This window comes from Bos javanicus, chromosome 15 (genome assembly GCF_032452875.1).
Source record: "Bos javanicus breed banteng chromosome 15, ARS-OSU_banteng_1.0, whole genome shotgun sequence".
Lineage (NCBI taxonomy): Eukaryota > Metazoa > Chordata > Mammalia > Artiodactyla > Bovidae > Bos > Bos javanicus.
The window spans coordinates 23,106,915-23,118,982 of NC_083882.1; the positions used below are offsets into that span (position 1 = coordinate 23,106,915).

The 12,068-nt window shown below is 44.2% G+C and overlaps 1 long non-coding RNA gene across 1 annotated transcript; it reads left to right on the forward strand.

Annotated features, from left to right (window-relative positions):
- The first annotated feature begins 847 nt into the window (after positions 1–847).
- Positions 848–3,003, forward strand: LOC133261179 (uncharacterized). Its single transcript, XR_009741038.1, has 2 exons — positions 848–1,677; positions 2,141–3,003. It is a non-coding gene; the product is annotated as an uncharacterized LOC133261179 (long non-coding RNA).
- The last annotated feature ends 9,065 nt before the right edge of the window (positions 3,004–12,068 follow it).

Here is a 12,068-nt window from a genome sequence, read left to right on the forward strand (position 1 = left end):
AGGGGTGCTGTTCTGAGGGAGGGGCTGTCTGAGGGAGGGGCTGTGTGTGGGAGGGGCTATGTGTGGGAGGGGCTGTGTGTGGGAGGGACTGTGTGGGAGTAGCTGTGTGTGGGAGGGGCTGTGTGTGGGAGGGGCTGTGTAGGAGGGGCTGTATGTAGGAGGAGATGTGTATAGGAGGGCTGTGTGGGAGGGGCTGGGGATGGGAGGGGCTGGGGATGAGAGGGCTGTGTGGGAGGGGCTGTATGTGGGAGGGGCTGGGGATGAGAGGGCTGTGTGGGAGGGGCTGTATGTGGGAGGGGCCGTGTGTGGGAGTGGCTGTGTGTGGGAGGGGCTGGGGATGGGAGGGCTGTGTGTGGGAGGGCTGTGTGGGAAGGGCTGTGTGTGGGAAGAGCTGTCTGTGGGAAGGGCTGTCTGAGGGAGGGGCTGTGTGTGGTAGGAGCTGTCTGTGGGAGGAGCTGTTGAGGGTGAAGTCTCAGAGAGGGGCTGTGGGGGGAAGGGAGGGACTGTGTGTGGGAAGGACTTTTGAGGGTCCCTGCCTCAATAGTGTCTGCCTCTGAGAGAGGGGTCCCTTGGTAGCTCTGTTTGCCTTTGTTGTGGCCTTCTTCCAGGCTCACCTCTTGAAGATTTCCTCTGTCTCTCACCTTTGAGTGCCCTTCCTCTGAACCCTGTCTTCTTACTCCCGCCTCCCTCTCCTTATAAAATCTTTCTTTCTGTGCAAGGATCTATTGTTAGTCATTTGTGTCTTAGGGTAGAATTTAAGTCATTTGGCTTCTTCCTCGGGGATGAATTGTAAGTCTCCATAAAGGAACAAAAGCTCTAACCCTTCAAAGCAATGGGGGGGCAGGGGGTGTAGTCCGGGAGGTAATCTGAGCTGGTGGAGGAGGTGGAGAGATTTCCCAGATATTTGAGGCAGCTTTTGTTATTTTTCTTTTTAGTTTGTAACAAAAAGAAAACAGATTTAAAACGTATTGACCATCTACTTGTGTGTCAAGCCCTGTGCTTGTTGCTCTCAAAAATGTTTTTATTTAATCCTTGTACCACCTCTGTGGGGTAGGTATTATGATAGCCATTTCAACGATGACTAAGCTGAATGTGGCCACTGTACAGGGTCACACAGAGGCAGAAGAAACTGCTTTTGGTACATAGCTACTGTGTGCCTGGCTGTGCTGTGCCTTCTCACAATTGTCTCATTTATTCTTACAGTACTTCCCAGTATATAGCTTGACCTCCATTTTTCAAAAATAAGAAAACTGAGGCTCAGAACTGTCAGGTGAGATCCCACTCATGTAGGAGATTACCTTGTTGCAATGATAGCTTCTAAGTACTCCATAGGGTAAGTTATTTCAGAGGATTCATAACAGAAAGGCTCGTGGACAAAAGGAAGGTGCTCAAAACACATTGTTTCCTTAAATGTATTTAAAACACAAATTGAGAACCAAGGGAAGAGGGCTGGAGTGGACTAACCCACTTAGGATCAAGTCAGACTGGTGAGAGGACCATACTCCCTAAATCCTGTATGTCCCCAATGCATGTATGTCCCCTCTTTCACCTGTATCTGCCTTCCCGGCCGATAGGATGGGAATTAAGATATGAGCAAGAAGGCCGAGTACACAGAAGGTCCCCTGGGCCAAAGCATGCATTTGCTCTCTGATAAGAGGATCACAAGGGCAAGAACAGGTATGTTTGGCCACAGCTATAGCTTGCCAATTATAGCTTGCATTTCTTGCTCTGAGCACATGGGGCCAAAATGTGACCATATGGATGTCAACCAATGCCTTGCTGATTTAGGCATGACCAAGCTGCCAACCCAGAGGGGGTATATCATAATGTATTCTTTCTTCCACTTTCTAGCTATAAGAAACGCACTCACTTGGTTCATCATACATTCCGTTTATTCTGTATATCTGTAGCATGTGTTACAAGTTGCTAACTTATTATCTATATTCACCATGTCTTATGAATTCTGCATATGTCTCACAAGCTACTTATTTACTCATCATCTATACTTCACACATCATATGTGTTTTGCCTGTATCTCGTAAGCAACTTGCTTTCTATCTAGGCTAGTTTTAGTTATCTATTGTTGTGCAGCAAATTATCCTAAAACATCTTTCTTTCTTTCTTTTTTAATCCCTCACAGTTTGTGTGGGTCAGGATTTTGGAAGCAGCTTTTCTGGATGGTTCTGGTTCCAGGTGTCTCATGAGGTTGCAATCAAAATGTCAGCTGGGGATGCAAGCATCTAAAAATTTAACTGAGATGGAGGATCCATCCACGTCAAGATGCAGTCGACATTGCTGGCAAGTCGGTGCTGGCTGATAGCAGGAGCCCCCAGTCTATTACCCCGTGAACTTCTCCACTGAGACGCTGGAGTAACATCATGATGTTGCAGCTGTCTTCACCCAGAACAAGTATAACCCAAGAAAGAAAATGTCTTTTGTGACCTAGTTTTGGAAGTCATGCACCTTCCACCATTTCTGCAACATTCTATTGGTTATACAGGATAGCCCAGCCCAGCATGGGAGGGGACTTAGCAAGGGCCATGGAGCCAGGATCGTTTGGGCCATGTTTGGGAGTTGTCTTCCTCAGTGACATATTTATGAATTTCATACATCCAATCATTTGCATCATCGTTGAGGCTTACTACGCAATAGGAGCACAAAGAATAAGGTTCACAGCGCCACCTTGCGGGAACTTAGTAGGAGCTCTGGGTCAACACAGAACAAGAGAAGGTGTGCTTGGCTCTACCGTGATCTCTTTTCAGGGGCTGCAGCTTGCCGAAACTGCCTTCATCCCCCAGGCTTGGGAAATATAACTGAACAGAATCTAAAAGAGATCTTTTAAACTCAAGACTTGAGACATTATAGTTCTTCTTGCATCCAGGCAAGCACCAACCCCGTAAATCCTGACTACCCATGATGATGTTTTCTCACCACTTTTGCTTATGATGTTATCCTGTGTGTTTGTTTTGCTCCCATTTATGGTATTAAATTTGCTTCTAATGAGTGACATATCTTTTTGTGCGACATGAGGAAAGATCATTATTGATTTATGCCTGATTTGTTCCAGAGCTGCTGATGGTAGCTTTTGTCAAAAAAAAAAAAAAAAAGGCAAACACAACTGTTTAGCCCATACTGGTACAGATGTTCTATGGCGAGACACACAGAAAGGTTGTAGTCAAGTTGTGCTTGGCTTTGCTAAGGTCTTTCAGGATTTCTTCTAACTGGTTAAGAAAATATAACTATCTTATATATTATCTTAAAAGTATCCTATGGTTGTTCCAGGCTATCTCATGTTAGTGCATAGCATTTCTTCATGTCTTGGCTACCAGGCCTCTTCCCTTGGATTGAGGAGTCCTCAGTATCACTAGATTGGGATATGCAGAAAATCAGATTTTCAGTTATTCGCTACTTTTGACTCTTACTTCCCCCACAAAATTTAATGGAATGAGCCTCTTCAGACCAAGTTCATTTGAAGTCTTACCATTATCACCCTTCAGTTCCTAGCATGTTTAGTTAAAAAGTGCAGTCGCTTTTGGAACTTCATGGTTTTCTGGAGATAGTTAATTGATAATGCTTTGTCTGCCTGTCTTTGTTCCCTGATAACATCACTATGAATGGACAAATCACAGCTGTCAACTCCAGGTATATGTGGCCACTGATCTAGCCAGAACTGTCTATTCCTTTCCCCTCCAACCACTATTTGGGGATCTCAGCAGTACAGGTTCACTGTTCATCCCTCTGTCACCAAATGGTGTGACAAGACCATTTTCCTCCTCCCACCCTGTCCCAGGAATTGTCCTGAGATAACATATTGATGTGTCCTCATTCAGGGATCATTTGCTGATCACCAGGAGCTCATCTTCCATGTGACAGAGAGATGGCTTCTCAGGGAATGGCTTCACAGTCAAAGTCCAGGGTCCCAACTACACTCTCTGGACCCTGAATTGTCAGGACCATAGGCTACAGTGTCATTGTAGGATTCCATTTCCAAATAGGTGATTCAGCACCTACTCATACTATTGTTTGACAGTGCGTCTTTATTTCTGATCTCAGACTCTTACACAAAACCATCCACCAGGTTTCATGCATCCCTGCTCTCTTTAAGTGGACACAACAAGAGGTTTTGAGTTGGTGTAGAGGCTGGTACCTGGCAACCCACTCCAGTATTCTTGCCTGGAGAATCCCAGGGACAGAGGAGCCTGGGGGGCTTCCGTCTACGGGGTCGCACAGAGTCGGACACAACTGATGTGACTTAGCAGCAGCAGCAGCAGCAGAGGCTGGTACTTAGCATGCATGCATGCATTGGAGAAGGAAATGGCAACCCACTCCAGTGTTCTTGCCTGGAGAATCCCAGGGACAGGGCAGCCTGGTGGGCTGCCATCTATTGGGTCACACAGAGTCAGACACGGCTGAAGCGACTTAGCAGCAGCAGCAGAGGCTGGTACAGTGAGTCCTGTTTAGTATCTTATTACCCTGACTTCACATTATTCTGAAGCACCTTCCTTTGCAGATAAGTTAGATACATATGCCTTCTCAAGTTTCTGGTAGGTTCTTCCCTGTAGAAAAAGTTTGTCCTGAACTTCTATGCAAGCAAACTCCTGCTATTAGTCTTTAGGTACTTTGCTATGGAAAGTCAACTTTTATCTCCTTAGAGAGCTCTCATTAAAACTGAGCCTTTTATGATGGTCATGGGAAAACAATGGAAACAGTGTCAGACTTTATTTTTCTGGGCTCCAAAATCACTGCAGGTGGTGACTGCAGCCATGAAATTAAAAGATGCTTACTCCTTGGAAGGAAAGTTATGACCAACCTAGATAGCATATTCAAAAGCAGAGACATTACTTTGCCAACAAAGGTCTGTCTAGTCAAGGCTATGGTTTTTCCAGTGGTCATGTATGGATGTGAGAGTTGGACTGTGAAGAAGGCTGAGCACCGAACAATTGATGCTTTTGAACTGTGGTGTTGGAGAAGACTCTTGAGAGTCCCTTGGACTGCAAGGAGATCCAACCAGTCCATTCTGAAGGAGATCAGCCTTGGGACTGCTTTGGAAGGACTGATGCTAAAGCTGAAACTCCAGTACTTTGGCCACCTCATGCGAAGAGTTGACTCATTGGAAAAGACTCTGATGCTGGGAGGGATTGGGGGCAGGAGGAAAAGGGGATGACAGAGGATGAGATGTCTGGATGGCATCACTGACTCGATGGACGTGAGTCTGAGGGAACTCCGGGAGTTGGTGATGGACAGGGAGGCCTGGCGTGCTGCGATTCATGGGGTCGCAAAGAGTCAGACACGACTGAGCAACTGATCTGATCTGATCTGATCTGAGGCCCATTTACTTTAGAAAAACATCAAATCCACATGCACCCCACTTTTTAGTATTTTACTCAAGTTATACCCTTTCTGGACTCAAACAACCTTGGCCATGCCATGGATGACTATATTTGGGTGGAAGTGGTATGTATCTGGGTCATGGTATCCTTCCATGGATATCTTTCACTTCCATGTGATGGTGGTGAGGTATACCTTGGCCGTGAATGAGGTACCCTCAGGGGGTTGTTAACTATCCCTTACTTTATGGTTAGATATGACTTTTGCATGGATGAGGAAGCCTTTCTCCCTTGGTTCCGGGTAATTCTATGTGATACACATAACTGATTGGAAAATGAAAGAAACCATGGATTATCCATCCCTGAGAGATTTCTACACAAGTGTATAAGGACTCTGGTGCCTCATCTAGTGGGGTGGTGTGGAGCTTTACATATAGTCATTACCATGGTTGCCTACTTGTCTGCTTCCTCCATCTCCTGCTAAATGACTCCAAGACTAGGATAATGGCTTCATTCACTGGCCCCCTCAGTAGGGAGATATTTCCCATTAAGACCAAACTGCTTTGGCAGAGGCAACTGTGGAAACATATTAAGCCTATTGGATAGGGTCTGTATCCAAATCTGTTACGATGGAAACAATCAGGAAAATCGCCTTCCTGCCACTATCTTTAACACAGGTGCTGTGACTCACACTGTCTTATCCTCCATTCTGATGCTTGTCTGCCTAGTACATGTAGGCAGTGGTCATTACTAAAGAATTCTATCTCCTTGTTATGCAGATGTATTTTCTTTTGGTACTGGAGACTAGCAGGCTAGGTGCTGTTGGCCTGTTGACTATATGGAACACTTCATTTTTTGCTTGGGGCAAAAAAATTTATGTTGATTTATTCTGGGTTTGATGTTGCTTTTTGGTTAATTTATTTATTTGCTGTTAAGGCAGCCCATTCTGCCATTTTTGTTGTTCAGTGGCTCAGTCAGGTCCGACTCTTTGCAACCCCATGGACTGCAGCACGCCAGGCTTCCCTGTCCTTCACCATCTCCCAGAGCTTGCTCAAACTGATGTCCATTGAATTGGTGACGCCATCCAACCATCTCATCCTCTGCTGTCCCTTTATCTTCCTGCCTTCTATCTTTCCCAGCATCAGGGTCTTTTCCAATGAGTCAGTTCTTCGCATCAGGTGGCCAGAATATTGGAGCTTCAGCTTCATCACCAGTCCTTCCAATGAATATTCAGGGTTGATTTCCTTTAGGATTGATGGTTTGATCTCCTTGCTGTCTAAGCGACTCTCAAGAGTCCTCTCCAGCACCACAGTTAGAAAGCATCAATTCTTCGGTGCTCAGCTTTCTCTATGGTCCAACTCTCACATCCATATGTGACCCATACGTGACCATTGATACACTCTGCCATTAAACATATGGAATTTCATATTATGGCACCCCATGGAGCCTTCTTTTCCATTTTCAGTGACCAGAGAATTTCATTCAGCTGATGCTTTTGCCTGATCTTGAGTATGAAAGAGGGGCAGTTAGGTGGACTTTCTATTTAGCCTCTACCTCCAGGCGGTCAGCATCATTGAAAAGTAGAATGACCTTTTCAAAGCCAACTGTGCCAACTTCCTGGCTCCCAGTCTTTCTTTCTCTGTACTGTCGTGCCCACTCAGTAGAAGTCCTGAAAGACCACCTCCTTCATGGCTTCGTTTCTTCACCCATTCATACAAGCATGATTTTGGTCAAAGAGTAGACGTTTGGACTTGTTTTTAAGATATGCTTATTGACCTGCATTAGTATCAATAGCTACGAGATACCAATAACCAATTGGCAGGAATCTTTTTAGATTTCTAGTTTTTAAAAGCTAGAAATGTCACCCTAATTTTCCTGCCATGGTACCTGGATTAAGCTAAAGAATTCTGCTTCCTCTTTTTGGGGCTATTTTTCTGTTTTCCATGTTACTGCTAGTTCTGTTTCTTGCCTTTGAACCTGAATTTGTATGTACTTATTTTTTTCTACTATTTTTACATTGTTTACTATTTCTATGAGTTCAGCAAAGGGAGAGATCTTATCCTGTGCTCAGCCTGCCATCATGATCTGATTTCCCCCTTTCAAACTCAATTCTCCTCTCTCCTGTGTAGACCAGTACCTCCCCATCCCCTGCTCAGCTCTGAGCCCCCATTTATATATGCAAAGACTCACTGATGTGCTCTACTAAAGAGCAGGTTTATATGTTCCAAGTCTCCTCTTTGGCAGCCTGGAATAATTGGCAGAAGCTTTGAAATTTCCATCTTTCCCTTCATCCTCCCCCATTAATCTCAGCCAGGGAAGGGAGCTCTTTAGAGATTTATATCCTCCTTAATATGAATTATGTTTTCTTCTTTAAAAGGCAGACGTGGTTGTTTTAACTGATAATTTTTTCTCGATTAGAATTACCAGTAACATTTATGGAGTACTTATGTACCAAGAATTATATGAAGTAGAGTACCGGTGCTGGCTCACTTAATTCTTATGATATCCTGAATGTGGGTGTTTCAGCTACATAGACAGGTGAGAAAACTGGACTGACGGAGAGTCAACAGTTGTCTGCAGTTTCATGGCTATTGAAGCTCAGAGATGGGATTCAAACTCATGACTTTATTCATTTATTTATTTATCTACTTGGCTGCACCAAGTCTGAGTTGCAGCCTGAGGGACCTTTGGTTGAGGCATGTGGAGTCTTTAGTTGGGGCATGCAGACTCTTAGTTGTAGCACGTGGGATCTAGTCCCCCACCCAGGGATCAAACCCAGGTCCCTGCATTGGGAGCCTGCAGTCTTAGCCACTGTACCACCAGGGAAGCCCCTCTATTACTTTAGAGTAAACTTCTCTTGCCAAGACTCTGATAGTGAATATTTTAGGCTTTGCAGGCCATGTATGGTCTCTTTCCCATATTCTTTTCTTAATACCTCTTTACAAACATAAAGCTATTCTTAGCTAGAAGGCTATAAATAATACGGTGTGGACTACATTTGAACTGCAGGCCGCAGTTTGCCAACTATTTTCAGAGCTTCTGTCTTTGCCCACCGTGGCCAGGAGTGGGGGGCCAACAGGGCACAATTCCGTCCTGCTTGTGCTTCACAAGCGCCATGAATACCAGGCACACGGCAGCAAGCAATGATTTAGACGCAGGCAGAGCTTGTGTGCTTCAAAGAACTAGAATGTTTCACCTGGGTTTTTGAAATGGGAATTAGGCCACAGGCCTGAGGACTGAATTGTTTCTTTGCTTTTTAATCTCCTTGTCCCGTTGGTCACACTGAGCGTGCAAGGCCCCAGGTGACAAGAGAGTGAATTCTGTGGCACTGTTCTCCTCTGAGACTGTGGGCAACAACTGCTTGGCTGTTCCTTGTTTCTGAGAGACATTTATCATCAGCCTGTTTGCGGAGAAGAGGAAGGGATGGAAAGGGTAATAATTGGAGTCAGGGTCTTCCCTTCCTCATTGCCCTCCATCAACAGATAATTATTTAACATTTATTATGGAGCATCAGGGAGACCACGTGGTAGGCAGGTAATAGGTTAGAGCTTAGAGATGATAAAGATCTAATGTAAGAGAGATTGGCAAGAGCATGAAGTCAACAGACCGTAAGGGTATGAAGGGTACGAAGAACTGGAAGGAAACTAGGCTGATTTTGAGAGGGCCAGCCTGGGTGATGTGGGGAATGGAGACGCCAGTAAATAATAGAAGACAGAGCAGAGATTCAGGTTGGGAGGGGGAGTTCCATCCGAGAATACTGCAGTTTTCACGTGGAGATGTCTGACCAGCAGTTTGAAACACAGGTTCAGAACTAATGAAACTGCTGGACTAAAGAGTTTTGTATTTAGCCCCAGGACAACTTGGACCTATTGGGGAAAAAAATTGTGCAGAGGTGTTTCTTCACAAATGCTCTGTTTAGAAAAATTGTTTTGGAGGAGGAAAAGGTCTTGTGAGGTAACATTTCCAGTGATCCTGGCTGTAATATAATGAGACTGGGAGCTAGGGTCAGGGTAGTGATATAGGAAAGTGACAGAGGAACTTCTCTGGCAGTCCACTGGTTAAGAATCCACCTTCCAATGCAGGGGATGCTGGTTTGATCCCTGGTCCCCTGGTTGGGGAACTAAGCATGCTCCACATGCTGTGGGGCAGCTAAGCCCAGGTGCCCCAACTGAAGAAGCCAGTGTGCCATAACTACTGAGCCCGTGTGCTCTAGAGTCCACACTCTGCAGCAAGAGAAGCCATATACTGCAGTGAGAAGCCCGCGCTCTGCAAAAAGGACCCAGTGCAGTGAAAAAAAAAAAAAAAAGTGACAGATGCAAAAGATATTTTGCAAAAGCTTAGCAAAAAATTACAGATTTTTTCCTTTAAAAATAATATTTTCCCAAATATTTTATTTGGAAAAATACTAAACCAATCATCAGAAAAACCAATACAAACCACACCCATATTCTCATCACATAGATCTGCCAGTTTTTAGTATCTTTGGCCATATTTGGCTTCCCTGGTGGCTCAGAGGTTAAAGCGTCTGCCTCCAATGTGGGAGACCGGGGTTCAATCCCTGGGTCGGGAAGATCCCCTGGAGAAGGAAATGGTAACCCACTCAGTATTCTTGCCTGTAGAATCCCATGGACAGAGGAGCCTGGCAGGCTACGGTCCACGGGGTCACAAAGAGTCGGACACGACTGAGTGACTTCACTTCACTTCACTTTTTGCCATATTTGCTTTCTTTATCTTTCTCTTTTCAGAAGAAGGACACTCCTATAATACATAGCCATGTTGTAATGATTACACTCAGAACGTTTAAAAAAGATACCATAGTTTCATCTAATATGTAACCTATTTTCAAATTTCCACCATTGTCCTAACAATAATTTTTATAGCTTTTTTCCCCAGTATTCAATCAATGGCTCAGCATTGTATTTTCTTTATCACGTCTTTTAAAACTTATTTAATTTAGAACAGTAGCCCTTTCTCTTTTGGTCGTTTATGACACTGACCTTTTGAAGAATTTGGAGCAATGGCTTTAAAGAATGCCTGATGATTTGGATCTGTCTGAATGCTTCCTCATGATTCGATTCAAGCTGGTGGGTTTTGGCGGGCGTATTATAGGCAGGGCTGCATCTCAAGCAGAACACATCCCAAGCCTCATCAAGTCAACTTGTCCCCTGTTTACCAATGTTAGGCTCGAGCTTTTGGTTAAGGTGATGTCTGTCAGATTTCTTCATTGCAAAGGCAACTTTCCCCGGATTTGTTGAATGATGCTTGGGACTCCTTGACTATCCTGATCTCCAAGACCATTCATTTAACACTTACATTGATTATCCTTGCCTGAAGTAAATATTGCATCTGTGGCTGAAAAAGGAAGATTTTCTAATCACTTAATTCTTTCTACATTTTTCCAGATGTCATTCTTCTGTTAAAAAGAACTTTCCTTCCTTCAACTTTTGTTTTTAGTATCTTTATGGACTCAAGTACTTTAAAAAAATTAAGTTCAACAACTTCTGTAACTGTCATTGTTATTTTTGAAAATTGAAATACAATTTACACACAGTGCAATGTCCAAGTCTTAAATATGCAGTTAAAAGAATTTGATAAGCATATATACTCATGTCATTTCATTTCAGTTCAGTTCAGTTCAGTTCAGTCACTCAGTTGTGTCTGACTCTTGTAACCCCATGAATCGCAGCATGCCAGGCCTCCCTGTCTATCACCAACTCCCGGAGTTTACTCAAACTCATGTCCATTGAGTCGGTGATGCCATCCAGCCATCTCATCCTCTGTCGTCCCCTTCTCCTCCTGCCCCCAATCCCTCCCAGCATCAGAGTCTTTTTCAATGAGTCAACTCTTCGCATGAAGTGGCCAAAGTACTGGAGTTTCAGCTTTAGCATCAGTCCTTCCAATGAGCACCCAGGACTGATCTCCTTTAGAATGGACTGGTTGGATCTCCTTGCAGTCCAAGGGACTCTCAAGAGTCTTCTCCAACACCACAGTTCAAAAGCATCAATTGTTCGGTGCTCAGCCTTCTTCACAGTCCAACTCTCACATCCATACATGAGCACAGGAAAAACCATAGCCTTGACTAGACAGACCTTTGTTGGCAAAGTAATGACTCTGCTTTTGAATATGCTATCTAGATTGGTCATAACTTTCCTTCCAAGGAGTAAGCATCTTTTAATTTCATGGACTCATGTCATTTACATCCCTACTAAGATGCAAAACATTTCCATCACCACAGTAAGTTTCCTTGTGTCCCATCCTAGTTAATTCTTATAATAACTCCAGATAATCACATCTCTGTGTTCTTTATAACACTAAACTATTCCAGATTTGGCTCATGAGAGTCTCTTTAAGCCGTCTCCTAGGTCTTTTTGTCATCAGTTCAGTTCAGTAGCTCAGTTGTGTCCAATTCCTTGTGACCCCATGGACTGCAGCACGGCAGTCTTCCCTGTCCATCACCAACTCCCGATGCCTGTGTGAACTCATGTCCATCGAGTTGTGATGCCATCCAGGCAACTCATCCTCAGTCACCCCCTTCTTCTCTTGCCTTAAATCTTTCTAGCAACACAGTCTTTTCCAATGAGAGAGTTCTTCACATCAGGTGGCCAAAGTATTGGAGTTTCAGCTTCAGCATCAGTCCTTCCAATGAATATTCAGGGTTAATTTCCTTTAGGATTGACTGGTTTGATCTCTTTGCAGTCTAAAGGGTTCTTAAGACTCTTCTGCAACACCATAGTTCAAAAC